General features: G+C 42.3%; 1 protein-coding gene across 3 annotated transcripts in view; it reads left to right on the forward strand.

Annotated features, from left to right (window-relative positions):
* The window catches only part of SH3RF3 (SH3 domain containing ring finger 3), a 255958-nt gene that overhangs the window by 170990 nt on the left and 63474 nt on the right, over positions 1-21494 (forward strand). The gene's annotated exons all lie outside the window — the stretch shown is intronic.

Raw genomic sequence — 21494 nt, forward strand, 5'->3', positions numbered from 1 at the left:
CCATTATTGGGAAACCAGCTGCCTTGCATAAGTTAATGACTAGTTTTCCTCTATTCTGAATGCATAAGACATTTTCAGTTTGTTGTGATTAAATGAGAAAGCTGGGTTTCTCCCAGATTTAATCCTTTTTCTCTTCTCTTTCTTGTCCCGGGGGAGTGCAATGTTACTGTCCTGAATTTTGCTGCAGAAAGAGTGAATTGGGGACCTCTGCGCAGCCAGCCAGTGTTGCACCCCACCACCTTTCCCCAGCTCTAGTTTCACCTGCAGGCTGTAAGAGCTTGCACTGCCTACGTACCATACAGCACCCTGATCTGTCTCCCACCCCTAGGTATCTGTTCTCCTTCATTATTGCTCTCATAGGGTGAAGGGCTCGAAGCCTCAGAGGAACAGCCCGTTGGGAACATATGCAATGTTGTCTCACTGAAGTTCTCCAAGCGTTAGTATGTCCTGGGTGGCCACGGAGGAGCAAGAGGTAGCACTGTGCAGAGTCAGAACAGCAATGCTGGAAGTTTCTAAAGAGAAGCAAACAACCAGGCAGCTAGCACCAGGGGAGAAGAACACACATAGGAATGTGTATGCACATATACATTCATACATAGACACACACATATATAAAATAAATACAACTATATACACTTATGCATATATTTGTATATATACGCACACACTTATATTTTATCTGTATAAATGTGAAATCTGGAGGCTTGAAAGAGCTTTTCAAATGAGATAGTTGGGTGACATGGACATGATACTTGTGCCATGGTTTGCAAAGCCAGAGGGAAATGATCCTCCAGACAGAAACATCCGCCACCTATTTCATCCACATCCTGGTGGATGGAGTTCTTGTTCTGAATATGAGATGAGCTTATGCAACTATTGGAGTTATACAATTCTGTTGCTGTTGCCAGCTTCAGATGTTACTTTACATTAAAAATTAAGAGGAATCAGCAGGCCAAATCCCAAAGAAGTTTTGAAAATCTCAATGCCAATGTTTATAAAATAAAACCATTAAACAAGTAGTACTTGAATCTAAAAACACTCCTTGAGTCTGTCCAAGTCCATTAAGTGGTTTTCAAAATCTTGGCAAAATGTGCAGAATAAGCAAAGCTTAACTCTACGGTAGCCTTCCACTTGTGTGAGCCGATGGCTGAAGTGCGTGGGATTTCGCATGGCATCTGGAGCTGTGCACTCTGGATGGAGTGAACTCCAGCCCAGAGCCCATCTCTAAGGGCAGACTCTAATGTCCCCAGCTGCTCCCACAGCCCGAGCAAGAGCTCTTATGCATGCTACAGCAGCCAGAGCATTAGAAAACAAGCCAGTTGCTTCAAGAATCTTAGAGCTGAGCATCCCAGAGCTACGAAGAGGGGATATAATCCTTGTTGTGCCCCCCCTTGGTGAGACTTTGTCCTGGCAATGTTCTACCATATCCCTCACACGGATGCTGGCAAGAAACGCTTTTGCAAGTATTCTGTTACAAAGCATTTGCATGCATAAGCCTCAGCAGGGTGGGAAGGAGGGGTGTACGACAGCCCCACTGGGCGATCAGCAAATTCCTCATCAGGACCCCACTGGCCTCCCCAGCACTTGGGCTTGTCAGCTGGCCCATGTAAAAGCCTGCAGTGTCTCCCTAGGCTCCTTCATCTTCTTCCTGCCCTGTGCTTACTGAATTTGAGAGTGGTCCACTTCTGTAAAGGATTCTGTGCCTGGGAGGGCAACTTTTAGAGCGAGACTGTGGTGTCACAAAGCAGTGGCACAAAAAACTAGCTGAAGACATCAAAACATATCTGCTCCCTGCAGTGTTTTAGAAAGCCTGTATCTCAGCATTATGTGTGGTAGTCCGTATAGCCATATAAGTGTAACGTGGCATGGATTTTATGCTTTATTCCCTACAAGTGTCCAGCAAGGGTGCTTGTGTGCCTGCTGTGTCTGACAGCTCTCTGCAGAGAGGCTTTTTCCTGCCTCTCTAGTGTCATCTCTGTCCCAACCTCAGAGAAGCTACAATCGTATAAGGAATAAATATTTGCAGCTCACAATGGTGACTTTTACAGAATGAGTCACACACAATATGTTCTGTCAGGGAGAGTTTGCACTATTTTTTTTCTTATTTTGTTGCTGTCCTTCGTCTCCAGCAGAAGTCATTTGGGCTGATAATTTATGTTTTAATTTGTCTACAGAAAAACACAACATAATCAAATTGATTCTCAAGGTGCCTTCTGTCCTGAAATAAACATCTTATTAATAATCCGTACGGTTTGAAGTCATATTCTTGCTGGGAGGAGTTTTGGACCTGCAAGGAATTCAAAGTCCTAACTAAATTTATTTTATTTTACTGTCTTCAAGCTAGCTCCTTCATTCTTAATAACTACTGTTATTATCTCTGGAAGTCGTAAGTGTTGTGCTGCTATGTGTAAAATTGAGAATAATGAAGAATAAAGTGTGTCCTAATAGATTTAAGTGCCTGGGAATGAAATTTGAGGGCAATGGTGTGCTGAGTATTTGGAGGGACACATCCTGCTCAGATGGGCAGGAACTGGAAATGCAAAAAGCTGAGCTGTTAGACCAAAATTTCTGACTGAAGCCCCCAGTGCAAAAAAGTATTGACCGAGATCAAGAAGCCTTACGAGTCAGTGGCAGAGCAAGGCAATTATGTCGAGCACTACTGTGACTGTAATATCAGCAAATTACAATTGATGAAGTACCAGCCCATTGTTATAATGTTTTATGGCAGCAGGGGCACTGAAAGCTGTGATTAAGTAATCTTAGAAATTTTAAAATTCTTTTTACAGAGCAGTGAAGCAGGGTAATGGGGATCTTCTCCTGTTCTTCACAGTCAAAAAGAGAAAAAGGTGGAAAGGAGGTCTAGGAGAAGGAGGGAGGAGGAGAATGGGAAGAGCCGATGGTTTCAGTGCGCTGCAGCATAGATCCACAAGACTCCCCAGAGACCCAGGGAAAAGAATTCTTGCAAGTCAGTGTTTAAAAAGAATTCAGCCAAAACAAACCAAAACAAACAAAAAAATAAAATCCAAAGCCAAATGCATTTCTTAAAGAAAAGAATAATTTTTAATTCCAAAATTAGCTTTGCAGAGCTAATGATTTTGTGCTGTACCACTGGATCTACCAGTCATCCTAAAACAGCTTAGCCCATACAGGCAAACGTGAGCACATTTACCAGGATCCCAGCTGTGGTCATCGAATAGTGTCACAGAGACCCATCTGCCCAGCTGAATTTGTCCTTAACTGTATAACTATGTATTTTGCTGAAGGTAAACTTTAGCTAGCCTGCAGATGAATGCAAATGGTTGAGAGTTTAGTGTGTCTGTGTCTGTGTGTCTCTGTGTGTGTGTTCAGTTAATCTGATGACTTGGCAGGTTGCAGGAGGAGATGCAGGGAACCACTCTGAGGAGAGCAAAGCCTTTCCCGTAGCCCAGCCTATAGACCTGCTTGACTTTGGGATTCTTCAGCATTTTCCTGGTGGTGTGGCTCCCAGTCTGGCATTCAGTCTGGATGGCAGATTTTGTATTTTTTTTCTCTATATGCAGATTCCCATCTTAGCGATTTCCAAATATCCTGGTATCCCCAGCGGCAGTCATCACAGTTATACTCTTGAAAACTCAGATGTGTGCGTGTGTGTATTTCTTGCTCTAGTAGATGTTTTGGCCATTTTCAACAACATCAACAAATAATTGTTGCCCTGTCCACTTCTTGTCTATGTTTTCTCTCTCCTCAGTCTATTTGGTTCCTCCCTTCAGCTGCAGGACAGATGGTCCCTATGGGACCCTCATAATGAATTCAACCTTGATGTCTGACCCATCATTTATATATGTGTGGTCTTTGTGGCAGCATACTCTGCACCTTTCAGAGTATCCTTTATGAAATCCTTCCAAAAAAAAGGAGCATTAGACAGGCATTAGATAGTAACATTTGTTTGGTGCCCTTTCCAAAAAGAACATACAATCTCTGTTTTTAAGGACTGTCAAAATGGTTCATTTTAGCCTTTCTAGTATCATTTAATGCTAATAAAAATTGAGGCTTTTGAAAGGTAGGTAGAAGGAAACTAATGTAGATGATTTTAGAAAAGCTGACTTACTAAATCTCAGAGGAGCAAATTCATCCCAGTAGTAAGTAGGTGTAACACTAATGAGTTAAGAATTATACCCATTAACATCAGAATTGATTTTTTTCTGTTCTCTCTCCTTTTGTGTGTCAGATAAAAATGGAATAAGAACCTTGTAAAGCTGACAATAATGTAAGCTCTAAGAGGTGTTCAGCTAATTTCTGTTGAAAAGCTTTATTGATATGCATTTTCAAATTTTGTAATTACATTGTTTTAAGACTTTCATTCCTGCACCTTCATCATTTCTAAAAAGTTGGTCCTACTTGTTTTCCTCTTGTACAGAATATGGTAGAATATTCCAAGATACTTTTTGGTAACGGATTTCTACATGAATGGAGTACAAAATGCCGTTCCCATGTTTCACATTCAAACGAAAACATGCAGAAGTTGTTTTGTAGGCTACAAGAGGGACCTCAGTAAGAAGCTACACACCTACGACTACTTTCACATCAATCCATGAATAAAACTTACTGATTTAAAGTATTGTCACACACATACAAAGTAAAATAGTTTAAAGAACTTCAAATAACTGTGATGCCAGTCAGGAAAGTTAAGGTTATTAGCACTCAGAAGGGAGAAGAAGATTAAACATACAATATATAATAATACATAATAATATCTATATTCTATATATACACATTATTTTTAATCTCTAGCCCATCTTTTCTGCATAACAGCTCAATTTCTTCTTTTCCCTTTTGCTTATATAAATAACCTTTTGCTCTTTGTTTCAGTTTCCTATGTAAAATGTAACTTAGCACGTGTCTTTGGGCAATTTTTTTTTTTTTAAAACTTTTGAGTAATTTCTTTTAAGTTTTCTCTTAATTTCTAGCATCCCTCATGAGGTGGTCATTAATGCAGGTTCTGTAAGACTTTCCTCCATCTTCAGGACACAAAATTGAGCTGCATTGTCACCTTTTGACTTAAATGCCAAGCTTCCCCTACGTTAGATTAGCTGAGCTCCTCAGCTCATTAGACCTTTTCTAATCACTCATTCCCCTCGGGCTGTGTCTGGACAAGTCAATGCAGGATTGCTTTCTGGTTTCTGCATCGGGGAGCACGTTCCTCCAAAGTTCATCTTGGGTGGGTGCCACAGAGGGGAAGCCTGCATACAGAGGTAGGTGGGAGTGCTGTCACATTTGAGTCATCCTCCAGCCCAGACAGCCAGTCATGAGACCTGTGGTGAGCCGCAGCGAGAGCCAGCACATACATTTAGACATAGCTGTAGGCTGTGAAAATTTGCCTTTTGGGAATTGACAGTTTTAGTTACAGGTCTTCTCTTGCTTGTCCTCCTGCCTAATTTCACACAAAAGAACTCATAATTAAGTTATTCAGATTTATATGTTATGACCAATCTTTCTATTAATCAAAACCACATCCAAACTGTTATCACCTCTTATTGTTTCAGGGACTGTTGAACCAGAAATTGGCCAGCTGTCATATTCAGGAATATCTTCCCTGCCCACTCCCCATTATGAGTAACATCTGAATTTCCTAGATTTTATTTTGTAAAAATAACTCTCTAGGGTATTTATAGAAGATTTCCAGCCCAGCCAACTTAAGCACACAACCTTGGCAAATAAGCCCATTTCGTGAGCCTTTCAAAAGCACATATATCATTTTCCTATCTGTATGGGGCATTTTTGAAGTGCTGCCTCCTAAGTGCCAAAAATTGAGGTGCAAGTTAGGTACCTAAGTAAGATGGACTGACTTTTGCTCTTGATCTGATAAGAAGACTTTGATCTCTAGCCACAGTCCACTGAAGGACTTCCAGCACTTCCCCTGCAAAATCCTGGTTGTCATCCGTCCTGGTGCAAACTGACTGGGGACTTGCCTGCTGCGTTTGGCATGTGCTGCCACTTCCCCACGCTATCAGCGCACAGCGCTACCATCCGCCCTTCCCTTTACCTCCAACTCTCCTGAACTATGCTTGTGCTTGAATACATGTTTTCCAGTCCTGGGTGCAATTCTGTCGTGCTTCTGTTATTTTTACGGTGACTTTTGGTTTCTGCCTCAAAGTTGATGTTCTCCTCTTATGGTACTGGGGTTGCTTTTGTTACAAAACAAGCACTAGTGATGACCCCCCAACTTCCCTGGCCAGAGAGAACAAAATGCCTTCACAAACTGTTGTATCTTACTTCATTTTAGTGTTTCCTTTCTCTTTACTGTCCTTTCGTCTTTTTTTCCACTCTCTTTTAAACTTCTAAATTTGCAGTTGAATGGTGAGTGAAGAGACATCTGCTGACATGCAGTCCTACTGGCAAGTCACACCAAGAAGCAGCAGCAGCAACAGAACACTGGTTTTGCCCCCAGTAGCACTTTTGAACTGGAAAGTACTCTTCCAAATACTTTGCGAGACCTTGCAGGTCTCTAGGGACAGTTCATGCGACCAACCGACCATCCGACCAACTGACCAACCATCTGATAGATCTTTACATCTGAGCTAGTTGTCTGGATTCCCCTTTACCATCGAGAGAGACAGCCAGGTGCTCGTAGGGACAGAAACAGGCATTGCTGGTTAATGGAGACATCTAAAACACGTCAGATGAGCCTACTTCTAGAAGAGTCTGTTTCTCTTCATCGATTAGGAGGCGAAGGCAGGGCTGCCACCTCCAGCCTAAGGGAGGGAGAACTACTCCTCATCTTCTGTGGTTGCTCAGGCTGTGAGTGTGTGCTCTGCATGGTGTGAAAGAGAAGGGCCCACAATGCTCATTGCACATAAAACATGCCATTTCACCAGCAAAGAGTATCTACATTCAAGTCAGTTCTTTGATGCTATAGGCAATATTTATCAATTTCCAAAAGTACCTGTCTGTCATATACCTGTCAATGTTTGTTCTGATTTTGCTAGGGAACCTTAAAACTTCTGTGTCTTTCAGAAGCAACAAGGTGCCCTGAATGAATAAGCTTTTGGCAATGCTTAGACACATGTACAGCAAATCTTGAGGAGGCTTAGGTGCACTCTTTACTACCCATTACTACCTTACTCTGCTCTGGGGATAGCTGAGGCCTCCCATGGGTGTTGAGAAAGTCTCTTCCACAAAAAAAAAAAAAGGTAGATGTTCATGTGGTCCTGCAATGTTTCAAGTAGAAAGATACCTCAGGCAAGCATCAGTCCCTTTGGCCTTGTATCTACTCAGAAGGACCAACTAAATAGATAGCACATTACTTCAGGTTAGTAAATTGCCTGTGTGATTGACAACAAACAATTTGGACTTCCCAGTGGTGCTCAGCAACCTCACAGCACACAACCATTGGAGTGAAATGTTTCAGCAGCAGTGCAGGTTTCCGAGGGCTAGAAATTAGTATTCCCCATTGAGCGTACCCGCTATCCCAGAGCCCTGGGGGGGCTCTAGAGCACGTCATCAGTAATCCGCTCTCTCTAGAGGAGGCACGAGAACAGGGCTTTTGTCTTTTCCAGCCATTGATCACCTCTGACAGCTTCTAAAGATTGCTTCAGCACTGCTGAATTCCTGGGATCTTTTTCCTTTTGAAAAGAAAGTATCTTTCAGTCTTACTTACCTAGAGCTAATGCATGAATGTATATTAAGAAGCTGTATGTCAACAGATATACAATTTGTCTAGCAGTTAATTAAAAATAAAATCCTAGAGGATTTCATTATTTCTCACACAGGCATTCTTCATTTTGTTTCCCAGTGTCCTTGTTACTGTATGTTCCACATCTTAATTAGCTTCCTTCTTGGGGAGCTTTTCTGGTTGTTCTGGTTCTGCCATAAAACTCTGAGTGGAGATCTTCAATCCAAATGTAGCCACGGAGGGAGGGTGCAAGGGTTCTGGGAGATGACCCTGGCAAACTGGTTGTCTTCTCTGCCCCTTTGCTGGTGGCCACAGCCCTCTGAGTAGAGAGCAAAATGTTTCCATGTGTCAGACACAGCACTGGTGCTGAAAGTGCCAAAGAAAAGTGAGTCCAGTATTAAAATCCCAGCCTGTGAAAGGACCTGGAGGAGGTGGAAGCACATGCTATCCTTTGATGTGCCTGCGGTATGTGGGATGACCTCCATCAGAGGGACAGGATGGACAAGTTGATGTCAGTGACACCATAAATGATTTGCCAGGGGGTGCCTGTTAGAGCCCCCTCTGGTCTCTGTTTTCAGAAGATAGCATGTTACATAAATACTATACTGCCACGGTGAAGAGTCACAAAATGTGGTTAAGCTTGATCCTTTAAGCTTTCAAAGAGGAGTAGTTTCAAGAACAATAGTTTCCTGATAGGATGAAGCTATGAACGGTTTTTACCGCTTTCCTTACTTCTTATTGTGGCAGCTCCTGGAATGGTCAAACTGTCTTTATTCTTGGCACAAAGAGACCCGGGAGTGCATGTGTGTGCTGAACACATGCTTCAAATAACATGTGAAGTTGATTTTTAGCCTAAAAATGTCATTAGGTATGCCAAAACCAGATGCTTAAGTCTCAAATCCCCTAACATTTTGTTAGGTGTTAGAGCTGAACATTGACAAAACCAAGTTCAAAAGACTAGAGGAGGCATCAGTACAAGCAAATTAAAAACAAAAATCAGAAAAGGGGAGATAGTTGGAATTCATTTGAGGATCTCCATCTTTTCTAGGTTTTCTCTAGAACACACAGGATTCTTGAAGGCTCACCCCTTTGTGTTTATTCTGTCCTGTAGAAGAAATTACATACAAGTCCTTGTTTTTTGCTTACTTTGTTCTTTTACAAAGTAGACCAGCCATTGTTTATTTTATGTTCTGCTGCACCATTTTTGGGTATGATACTGGTGTTATTTCAATCTGACAAAAGCAAGGGCTGCTGCCAAAGGGATTGTCCTGCTTTTGCCTTGTCTGTAACAACATTTCCCTTCTACCTTCCGTCTTCCAGGACTACCAGACATGTGGCTGCGTGCTGAGATGGATCAGGGAGCTCACCCTGTTGAAAGCTACTCATTTAAGTTGTCATTGCTTTTTTGCTTTCCAGTCATATCTGTTCCATCATCCCATTACTACATAGCCACATGAACATCCATGCTGATACAGGGCAGAAAGTGGGGCGATGGGAAAGGAGGGCATGTGGCATCTCACGCTCACTGCAGGAAAACATGACCGGGGCAGCAGCCCTCTCGCACAGATACTCTGCAGGCGATGCTGCCATTGAACTGTGCCCTAAGCCATCAGGTCAAAATGATGAGGTGTGGAACATGGGGCTTTGTGCAAGCAACATCCTCTACCTCCTGGTTGTCCCTCAATTTATCTACTTATTTTATTAAGTTATAATTTTATGACCAAGCAGCACTAGGTACTCCATAAAAAAGGTTAATAATATTAGCCTTGGCTTAAGTAAGGCTGGAGGGTATGTCCTGCTCTAAATCTGACTTTGAAGTCTTCCGATCTGTTTAGACACAATTGAATCAAATTGACAGGAAATTTCATGAGAGAGGTTTCCATAATAGAATTTTTCCGTAACAGAAGTTTTCTGGAAACCTTGGGAGAAAGCAGGAGAGGCACCAGAGCATTCAGGCAGTGGTGGACTCATGCTGGAGGTATTCTCCTCTTGCCCTGTGGCTAAGGGGAGGGCACTGAGGGAAGAGGCAGCTCTGCTTTGTGTTACTGTTTCTTGAGAAGTAAACAACCCTGCAGAAGGCGGGAGAGCACTCCTGGTTCAAGCCCTGGCCACCTTGCTGTTGGTGGGGAAAGTAAAGCTCACTGGCATGTTTCTTGATGGTCATCTCCTTGATCCCTTTTCTCTGATCTGCTTCTACGTCAGCAGCAGAGTAAGGAATTTATGGGCATGTTTTTCTCATGTCCTTTTTCTTTACTTTTCCTAGCCTGGGAGGAAGGACTGCGTGTCTTCCCTTTGAGGGCAGAAATAATGCTCTCAACATCTTCTCTGCTTGCTCTAGCCTAATACTTAGAGAGGCATGCTCATTCCCAGTCAAAGCCTTTTCCTTCCGTAGGTGCATTGCTCAGGAGAGAGAAGTGTGGTTGTATTGATTTGGTGGCCTGTTTTTCCTCTCACTCAATGTATGAATTATTGGGGTGGAAGGAGAGCTATAGAGATATACACCACCTAGAGGTGGTACAACCTAGGTTTTATTGTACAGAGGTCCCTGGTGGCACAAGAGCACTCCCAAGGGCTGAGTTTAAGGTCATAGCAAAGGCAGCTCCACATCAATCCAGCGACACATCTGTCTGCTTTTGCATAGAGCAACTTTCACTCAACACATACCTGAGGTTTGGTGCAGTACACGGTCAGAGTTGTGCATGTTACTGTTCCCATTTGGTCATTGGTTAAAGAGGGATCAACGTGCCTTCATGGCAAGTAATAAAGACATTGTTGATGGGAATCACATCCTGGCTCCATTCATCCATGTGGCTGTCAGTCCTACCTAGTCTTTGGGCAACCCGATTGCTGAGCATTGACAAAGATCAAATTCTCCTCATCTTGTATCCTGATTATGGCTACATCCTTTTTGCATTCTTAACAAATGCAGACCTGCCTCATTCACGGCCATCCACAGTGCTCGTCGGCTGCCACTTCTTTCTTTCTCTCTGAAGCCCATACAACTTGCCCTTACTTGCAAACTTGTGGTTACTCATTTCTCTCTCTACCTGTCATCCTTCTACTGAAAGATCAATCTCTGTCTTTGATCAGCCAGCAATGCCAATCACTTTGTCAGTTTTTTCAAATTCTCATTTTCTTCCGTAGTGCTCTGTTCTTCACTGTTGTGACAAATGCTTCAAAAACATCTGGACAGCTGCATCAGCATTGCTCCTCCAGACTCCTCTCTAAAATAGTTCTTGGCTGTCATGCCTACAGAAGATTTATGGTGTGCAAAATCCTCTGTCCATCTTGCTGATAGGACTGTCTCATTGTATATTTTGTCTATATCTATATATTGCCTCTTGTCCTCATCTTAAATTGTACTTTCTTTGGGCCAAGAGCTGTCTTCTTGCTCTATGTTTACGTAGTACTTCTCACAATGGAGTTCTGATGCATTGTAGGAGTTCTTCAGCATTTAGTGACAAAAATAATAAAAGTATTATTAACAAATGTCTCTGTGTGACTGCATCACATGGTGTGGTCACAGTTTGCAAAAATTCAGTTTCCTCAGGACAACTTGTCTCTGCCTACAGAATGTAGGTGCAACCCAGGGCAGTCCATTTTCAGAAAGGAATGTGTTAGGAAAATATTTGAGCTTGAGTAATTCCACAAACAGGGAAAAAAAAAAACCAGTGTTCTGCAGTTTCAGAAAGATTTCCTACTGTGCAGATTTTTTGCTAGCCCATTAATTTTGCCATCTCGGAACTCAAACAGCATGGCCTAGAGCAGTGGTTTTCCAAATTCCTTCCAGTTGTAGCATACTAACATAAACAGCATTTGCATATGGATGTCATAAAAGTGACTAATGCCGGCAGTCATCATACTTTATTGCAGTAATGTGACACATGTGCCTGAGCATCCTAAGAGATCTGCTCAAAGCTCATTGGCGCTGAAGAAATGGCACACCTCTTATCTAGCAGTGACACCCACAGCAGAGCAGGCTTTGACAGAAGCCAGAGCATGAATCCAGCTTTAGATGAGCATACGAGAGGGAAGGGTACTAGCTGCTTCGCTGCATGACTCAACAATGCTGGGTACGTGTCCTTTACCCTAAACCAGAAATCAAACTCGGGAAGTTGAACAAATAGCATTTTCTAGTTTGATAGCCAGAAAGTTCAGTGAACTCCTTGACTGCAGCTGTTGGCAAGTCAGTGGAGAGACATCTGACTCTGACCTCGGCCGTGTACCCAATCACATTTTAACATCTTGGATCTCCAAAGAAGGCTGAAAATGGTTCCTCTAGGCGAGGGGCAGTCAGTCATGCCGTGAGCGAGAGGCTGAATGCTGCCGTTTTCAGTCAAGAATTTGCGGAGTCGAGGGAATTTGTCACAGTTCGGCCTTGTCAGATTTTTCTTCCACAAGATGAGGGGGGAGGGTTGTGAACCCAATTACATCATCATATAGCACAGAAAACACATTTTCATGTCTTACAGACTGGCTTTCAGAGCCTCCAGTTACTGGTCAGGCTTCCTACACTACTGAGATGTGCATGATTATGCCATGTGCAGCAGCCACTGCTTCCTAATGCTGTCCCAATCTGTTGTCCACCTTTTAGCAAATATGACAGAAGTATAAACGTCTCCAAGGTAAGACAACCTCGTGTAAAAATTATTTAAAAATAACTGGTCACTGCATAGAGTGAAGAAGGATGCAAAGTAGTGCTCCCACTGAGGGAAAAAGAGAGCTGTGCTGTTGTACCAGGCATCAGCACATCTGTGTGGGCAGGAGGCACTTTAAATGCGCAGGTAATTTCAAGCAGAATTTACACAGTAATAGCCACAGGATAGGGCAACTATGAGACACAAACTCAGGCTGGCAAGTTATGTCTCTCTCGGAACAACTCCTTTTCTTTCGTCCATGTGCATAGGTAAGAAGGCCTGTCTCCCTGTCACACAGACGATCCGTGTATCGTGGTGTGCTGCTGCCTGTGCCAAACACGGGTAGTTCATCTCCCATTTCAGAGAAACATCTCAGAACTGTCCTTCTAGGGAATCATCAGGCGCTTGGGTGAAACAGCAGGACATCATGTCCTGACACGTATTTTCACCCTGACTGGCAAATAGCGAACACAAAGCCTGGACACAGCTCTCCGATGACGCAGTGGCTTTCATGACTGGTGGCTGACATCCTTTGATGTTGGCTGCTCCCAGTGAAACACACAGTGTGACCCCAGAGCTGGTGCTGCAACTCTCCACCACAACCAGCAGCCTTGCCAGTTGTAGAAGGAGCTCCACGCACACACTATCTAACTGTACAACCCCATGGGACATTATTCTTCTGCAGATACCCTGTACCGTATCCAGCAGTCCTTTTCTGTCTTGTATCTGGGAAGCAGGAGCCAGAAGAGTTTGTAGTCAGAAATGTCTCTTTCCTATATATAGTACACACAGGGCACAGGCTGTTCATCACAACCCTTTAGCGCTAATGTCTGCTAGAAGTGTGTATACCTTGGCTCCTTTTACAAGCAATTGAACCAAAACATTTTCTTGGCATTTGCTTTCATTCTTCATTTCACTGCTTTATCAGAGAGAGAGACAGCAGTACATTTATTTGTGTGCGATTCCCCACAGGTAATCTTCAGTTGCAGCACATAAAACTTAATTTTCCCCAATTGCATGAGATTTCTTATTCTACACAAAGTTGTAAATCACTGCAACAAAGACTCCTTGCTTGCTCAGTGTAGGCAAAGCCTTGCAGTACTTGAAAAATGACTTTGGCTTTCCCATGTGCTCCTTGTGCTATGATTCCAAGAGCTTCCAAGAGCTTCACAGATTTATCCAACTTCATGCTTTCTGCAGATAACATTGATGATGCGAGGTGCATGTAACCCTTTTTCTCATTGTCCACCGGAACACTTTTGTTATCAAATTCAGAAAGGACTTCAGCAAATAGATATATTTTGTTTCTTTCATCCCTATCCTTTATCACATTAAGTTGGAAGCAAGTGTTTTCCTTAAAAAAAGACATGGTATTGTTGCTTCCTTCACACAACCCTGAACATTACAAAACCAGTATTTTTAAGAACAATATTTCCAGGAACAAATCTCAGAGAATGAGCAAAAGGGCATGATGTCATGTCTGGTAGCATGTGTGCGCAGTGCAGCTATCAAGAAGACAAGGGTCCATACAACAAGAGGAGCATGGTATTGCCTGGTTCATAATCTCATTTATAATTACTTGGGGTCACACACTTGTAGTTTGGAAGCCAGTTGTTTTCAGACTCCCAGGCTTGATGTGTGCATTGACTCTGAAGAAATCCTCTGCCTTGGTGGTATTTGACTTGTCAATTTTCAGTTAATTCAAAATTTTATGGGTATTGTTGATTACCCAAGTAAACAGTAGCACCAGGAGCCTTGCGGAACATTAAGAAAGGAGGTAGAAAGTTGCCAGAAAACTCTGAAAACATGAAACTTGGCTCTTTTTAAGGCACATAAGCTCTGCAGGTATTGCTTAGAGATCACTTGTGATCCACACAGCTTTGCTCCAGGAACTGCAGTATCTTTCCTAGCCCATGGTGAAGTTTTGAGGTACAGCTGTCTCAAAGTGAAAGTTTCTGCAAGTGACGGGCTTTCTAGATTTCAGCATAAAACTACTTCAGAGAGCTTCCCTTCTTTGCAGTAACTGGCAGCAACGGTAAAGGGCTCATACAGCTGCCAGGCATCAGCGAGGCATGAGGACTACATCTGAACTGCTTCTGAAAGCCTCCCGAGTCCATCTTGGTCTCCTGTCCAGGCTGCTGCCCGGCATAAGGCTGCTCACACTTCTCCTGCCAGCACCAGCATCTTCTGTCATTGTGCAGGTGGGCACCTGGACTCAGAGAGAGAGTCATAAAGGTTTTCCATTTAACAAGAACAAGAGTGAGGAAGACTCAGCATAGCCAGAAAGCCGGTGGCTTTCTACTAGGAAAGAGGCAGTGTTGTTTTGGGTCTCTCATGGCTGTTCCTCAATGCAGGGACTTTGAGCCAGGAGCCCAGGTACCCGGGTGAACTCCCAAACCACTGTAGCCTTGGTCATTTCTGTGTCTTAGCTGAAAAACATCATCTGATAAATGGTTTCCTGATGGACATCTTGTCAAAACCAGCATGTTCCTGGGAAGTACTTTAGTTCCTATGAGTTTAATTTTTTGATGAAAAAAATAGTTTGTCAGTTAACTCCTCACAAGCTCCAACAGGGACTCTTCTGGTACTGAAATTGGTGCCAGATGGGCACCAGTCCTTCCACCGTTGAAGGCAGCTGGAGTTTTGCCACTGACTTCAAAGGAATTAGGATCAAGCCCATGAATTCATGACTGCACTTTTTATTTAGCTTTCTGAATAATTTATAAGTAAAAATAGGCTGGATTCTCCCACTGTTTCTGATGTTGAGTAAAGCTGTATGTGGTTACATTTCTTGCTTTCAAATGAGCTTTGGTGCAGTCATGAGCATCTCATTATGAAAAAGGGTGTCCACAGAGGACAGATAGGAAGAAAAGAGGAGGAAATCCTCAGGCACATTGAAGATGCACAACAGATCTGAGATTCAGAGATGACAGATCAGAGTAAGATAGTCCTCATACTTGGAGCTGAAGGCTAGATAGCTAGAATTGTTTCAGGGAGTGGAGAGGGATGCAGAAAGCATACTTTTTGGTAAGTTAATCTATTTTTAATGCCATTGCGTTTATTTTTGTTTTCTTTCTTCTCAGCAATTTGGACATTAGTTTCCATAAGGTTACTCGCTGCGCTTTGCTCCTGAGCAGACTTTGCAGCAGACTGCACATTTTTCTGGGATTCACCAAGCCATGTGTTTGTTCTCCATCACTGCGAACCATTTTCCGTCTTAAAACTGTTTGGAAAAAAGGGAAAGAAAAAAAAATTCCCCGTTCACCACCCAAGGCTTAGTGTTTACTTCTGCTGCACGCATCATTTATTTTCATTCTGCAAGATCATGATGACACGCTCGTCCAAGCACATGCTGTTCTAATATGCTACATTCCTTCGGCCTCTCAGTGCGTTAGAAGTGGCATTGCTGCTAAATGAGAAAGATCTTGTAAGACAGGGAAATACATTGCTAAGTACTGCTGCCTTTCAGGGAACCATGTTGCAGACAAAAATGATTGGCTTGCTTTTTCCGGACTATACATAATTGTGTATATGTATGACCCTTATTAGGAAGGCTAGCTGCTGTATGGTTTTAGGGACTTCCTTTCTTGAGAACATGCTAACATATTTAGCAGCCTTTTGGAAAAGAGAATGAGGTGTATGCCTCAGCCTATGACTGGAGGAACAGGACACTTGAAGTTTGAGATGTGTCCTAGCAAAGTATTTCTGCAGCTATCGCTCCACATGAATATGTTCGAGCAAGCGCATGTACTGCCCTTCTTGTGTTTCCGGGGTGCATGGAATAACTCTGCTCTCAATTACAATGTGAGATTTCAGAAATCTATCTTACATGATGGATAAACCACTTGCAGAAAATCTGTTCCACATTTGCTTGTCCCTCCCTGGCAATAAATTAGAAAAGGCAATAGTGGATTGTTAGAGATTAACAGAAAAACATTAAGTAATGCTTTGTTTTAGCCATAATTTTTTCTCTTAAACTGTGCCTTCCTAATAATTCTTCATTAGAAGATGATGCCTAAATGAATAATTGAGAAAGGATTTTGTAGCTTCTGTCCAATGAATTTAAACTGTCCATGGAGAACTTGGGAGGCTTTCTCTAAACATTTTAAAATCTGAACTTACAAAACATATACAAGATGAAAATTATAGATGCATTCAATAAGATTTGGTTGAAGAGCCTTTGGCACAACTTCGTCTGCTGATATCCCATTAGTAAGCCCTCAGAACTGCTGTGCATCCACTGTACTAACTTACCCAATGAACATTTAAAGTATTAGGTGAAGTATATTATGTACTTTCTCCTAACGCCCACTTGAGTCAAAAGGTGTTTTTGCTACTTGTCTAACAGTAGACGAAAGGTTGTATCCTGCATTTGCCAGTAGGGATAACAGTAAGGAAAAGCTGCTTTAGCTTTCTGAAACACTGCTTTTTGGGGATGAAAATGCTTTCACAGATGCAGTCCTCTCAGGGACCTAGCAGAGACAGGAGACTTTTGTATAGTTATACCCTTACTTAATAACCTCACTGTGCTTCAGAACATAAATTATAATACTAGCAAAACTAATTTAATGAGGGCATAAGAACTTAATATTTCCTGAAAGTAACTACTCTGAAGTGAAAATGCAGTAATAAATTTAGACTGTTTATTTTAATCACAAAATCAGCTATGGAACTCCAAGTTGCCAAAGTTTCTGCAAGGCATAAAATAGGGATGTGCATGATCTTCTCAATATTTATGAGCTGTAAAGTATAAAAATTAGCAGTCCCTAGGTGAAAATATTTTCAGTCTTTCAGGCAGACATTGTGAAGAAGTTTTATTAATAATTTTAATTTTCCTTTCTGCTCTGCTCAGCGGTTCCTTTCCAAAACCTTGAACATGATATTTTTTCTTACCATTTTGTTCTTTTTCATTAGGTATGCATTGATTTGTGGGGTTTTGTAACTTTTCACCTTTAAAAGGGGCCCCAAGTAACATTTCTGATCTTATACCTGTATTTGAACAGCACCATCCTTTAGCTAATACTTTCCATAAAGACAGAAAAAAGGCTTATGTAGCAAGTAAAGCATTGTTTTCCTGAAAGTCTTAATAAACTGTACTTGCAGGTTCAGATTGGCTCCAGTTTAACAAAATACTTAAGCACGTGTGTAACACTGAGAATTTAAGCAATCCTTCCTTACTCAGGAAAGAATGGCATTTTAGTCCCATTAGTGACACTGCAGTCTGTGCATAGTATCAAGTACACGCTGAAGTATGTTGCTAAACCAGAAACAGAGCGAGGTCCTCTGTTTGGTAGGTCAGATACCAGTCAGAAATGAATCCATTACCCAGACCTAAATGAGTAGAAAGCTAAGAGGATTCAATAGCAGAATAAGGCTGTCGTCCGTCTTACAGAAGACAGCACCGTCAGTGAACTGCAACAACCCAGGAGCTGCTGTGGTGACCACTGTGTATCAAGGTGTCCTTTGGAGGTCTAAACTGGGCTAGAACAATTTTGCCACTATCATGGATTAGTAAATGCACTGGCGTATTTGTCGGGGGAGATGAAGTAAAGGTTAATTATTTAAATCTGACCTGAATTTCCCATGCTTCTATCTTGTTCCACAATAATAAGTTCCGCAGTAATAATTTGTTATTCGGACTAAAACTAGAATTAATTATGACCCACACTGGACAAGAAGTAGCTTTTTCCTCACTATTCATCCCAGCTGGGGTGTGTAAGTAGGCGCGTAACACTGCCCATTGAAAATATAGTTCATTGAATCACATTGGGATATAAAGGGCATATTTAGTCCCACATATGGGTAGCCAGTGCAGGTGACAGGTTCTCTCCTGTATCCCCTCACCCTTAACAGAAAAATATGTTCAAACTATTTACAGGTAGTCCCTTTTAAACACACAAGTATCAGGAACTGGGATGAACTGGGGTGTGCGTATGTGTGTGTGTGAGTGTGTACAAGCATGTGCAAGAGACAGAGAGAGAGAGAGAGAGAGAGAGAAGGTCACCAAAATGCATTCTGCGGAAAAAATGAGGTTTATCTAGAGACTAATAAAATAATTTTGGCAGTAGAGAAGTCCCGAGTGAGGTAGCTTAATGTTTGTACCTTTGTCACCCATATGGTAAAGTCTCAAAGTAGAATATCTAAAACAGTCATATCTAAAAGCCAGAAGAAGAAAAAAAAACCCTCTCCCTTAGTTCATGTTGCATGGGCTGTCTGGCTGGAGGCCAAAGTCATGACAGCTTGCATTGTGGCAGGGAGAGCAGCGTGGCTCCCTGATCAAAGTCAGCAAATTTTTAATGAACGGAGCTTGATTACTGCTCCCTTTGTGGGAAAAGGTTGTTTGGAGGTGAACAAGGCTCTGTGCGCAGAGATATTCCACATGTGCCCTCCTTCACTCTCAAAACCAGACAAGCTGGAGCTGTCTCCAGTACGGTTCCTCGCAGCTGGGGAATGCCTTCCTGAGAAATAGGCACAGTAGCTCGATGAACTGGGGCTGGTGCATCCTTATCTCAGTGTGCAGCACCCACAGTCAATAGTCACTGAGACCCTGTGAACAGTTTTACTGTACTGTTTCATCCCATCTCTTGCATGGTAGCATCCCTCAGCTATTCTAATGCTTGTCCTCGCAAGGTTTTGCATTCCCAGACCCAGGATTGCAGGGCTGCTGGGAATGTTTGACTGGTTTGGCATTCAAATCCAAGCTTTATCCCTCTAAATCATATATCAAGTTTTCTAGGACATCCCGTTGTTACAGAATGGATTTGGAGTAAAACCAGTGCCGCTGCAGTCTCAAGGGCATTTTACAGTTTGGGATTAGCAGGACCAGAATTTCAAACATAGGTTCTTTCTAGAGGAGGGATCGAAAATGAGTAAGAAATCTGAGTTCTGGTTTAAGGGGTTGTTGTGAGAGCTACAGCCTTCCAGAAATGTCAAATTCCTGAGACTGACTGTAGGTCAGAACTTTCCATTAAGCTTCTCCTCTGGAAGCAGATCTGCCTGAAGATCAGACGACAGACACCAGAAAGCAATGCTTGTTTACATACTCAGAGTTTAAAATAAGAAATTTGCAAACATGTTTATGTTTTAGAAAGGCTTTCTAAAAGTTCTTTGTGAAGAGGCAGCACCGTTTACTTTTACAAAGTAGTAAGCAGAACCTTTTCTCTGCTATTCATAGCCTATTTGGGAAGTATTTTCCAGCATCCCTGGGCAAAGCTGTTTAAAAGCGGTTTGCTACAAAAATAAAGTGGTAAAGCTATAAACCATTTTTTATCTTGGCAGACCAAAATAATTTCTTCCCAGTATTTCAGGAAGACTGACATTCCCAAAAGTTCATTAGCTTCACTGTTTTGGGGAGGGGTTTTCTTTTTGCCTTTAATCTACTGATATCAAGAATGACTTTGTTTATATCAATACAGGGCTATTTTTTATCACTCCATGTTTAGATGCCAGCTCTCTTATTGACCTTTTTAACTAGGTTTTGCTTTGAAAAAAAGTAACAGATCTTGTTGTTTTAAAAAGAACAGCTTCAGTGTGATTGCAGCCAGTGGGATTTATAATCTAATTCTTACAAGAGAAATCAGACTTTTGATATTAAGAGCTGGAGCACTTCATTGTCCATATGGAGCATTGTTGTAAAATCAGGAAGTTCTAAATTCTTTTTTTTTTTACTCTATATTGTCTTGTGTCAAAGGGTTAAAATATTTTCTTCTCCTGCTTGCTTTTGACTAGCAAAGTATTTCCTCACCCTCTGCTGTAGAAAAGAATCATGCATATTTGACGTCTTTCTCCTTTTCTCCTTAATATTTCACGTAATTCAGATAGACTATCTCCATCAGTTGGGTAAGCGGAGCTGTAACACCTACTTAAGGGAGGGGAACCGTCTGGTTTCCTTGCAACTTGGAGCCTGCTGGCAAATATTAGGTTGTACCAATTTAGAGCATGATGAAGTGGGAAATAATGGACATGCTTGAAGAATCTGAAATGGGATCAGCTGTTATTGGCAAAAATTGGCAGGTGCAGTGCACTATGCTGGCTGTAAGCATGGTCTCAAGTTGGAGAGTGCAGCTGGGAAAATGGCCTGCTAATTGAATGGTTGCAGGACTCCCAGCAGCTCTGACAGTTGTGGAGCATCATTAATTGGAGGCTCTTGGTTGACTTGGTGGAAGCTGTCACAGAACGAAGGATCCTGCAAGTTGATCCTTACTTTCTAGGTGTTAGTGGGTTTATTGTCTGTTACTCAGAATGAGTCCTCGTGGAAGTGCTCGGAAGTGCTTTCAAACTTAGGAGGACTGGCATAAGGCTGGCAATATCTACTTCTTATTTATATTTACAGCATGGTGACAGTGGTTAGGAGTTATAAAAGCTACTCAACTACTCATTTGTTTAACTGCACACTTCTATTGTTATCTTTCACATCCCTCTCTTTTTCCCTTTTATTTTCACTTGTATAAGGTTTCTAAATTGTCTTGGCTTGGAGCACAACTATTCTTCTTTTCATTTAGAGCCATCTTGTCCTCGACTGAGTTTCTTGGATGCTGCTGTAATTCATACAGTGGTTATAGAAACAAAAATAGCCTGGTTTGGGTCCAGAATAGTATTACATGCACCTCTGGTTTATGTGGGTCTCAGAATAGCAGCCTATGCAAAAGCACGTGTACGTTAGCTGTGGCCCCCTTTTTCATATGTTGTTTTTATTCATTAAATGCAAACATTTTGCGGTGCCTCCTAGTTCAATATAAAGGTCTGTTGCCAAAATGTGGCATTTTCCCTCAGCTGTTAGCACCCCTCGAGGGAAGATCTATTGGCAGTGAGTGCTGTGCAGAAAGCACTGCTGACTTCAGAGTGCACTTCGTATCATCAGTGACTGTAGCACCCCTCTGTGCCTAAAAACTCTCCAGCTATGTCAGGCATAGCTTTCCTGTATGAGTTATGGCGGCTAGGAAGTAAGAGGCTTCAGCGACAGGGTTGTCCCACCCAGCTTGCCTTTGGCATGTATAGGCATGAGGTTGTCTGTGAGTGTGGACTGAATGAGGAACAGTGGGCTGAAAACTAGCCTGAACATCGTGGTGCTCTGCTGTCCCTGTGGGCTGTAGGCCAAGTTTTAAACCCTTTGGGAGGACTGGTGAGACCAGTCTTTCAAGTTGGATGCTGAGCAAGTCTTCCAGTGGCCATCATGCTCCTCCTCGGTTGAAGTGATACAGCTGGAA

The sequence above is a fragment of the Ciconia boyciana genome, chromosome 1, assembly GCF_034638445.1.
Source record: "Ciconia boyciana chromosome 1, ASM3463844v1, whole genome shotgun sequence".
NCBI classification, from domain to species: Eukaryota; Metazoa; Chordata; class Aves; order Ciconiiformes; family Ciconiidae; genus Ciconia; species Ciconia boyciana.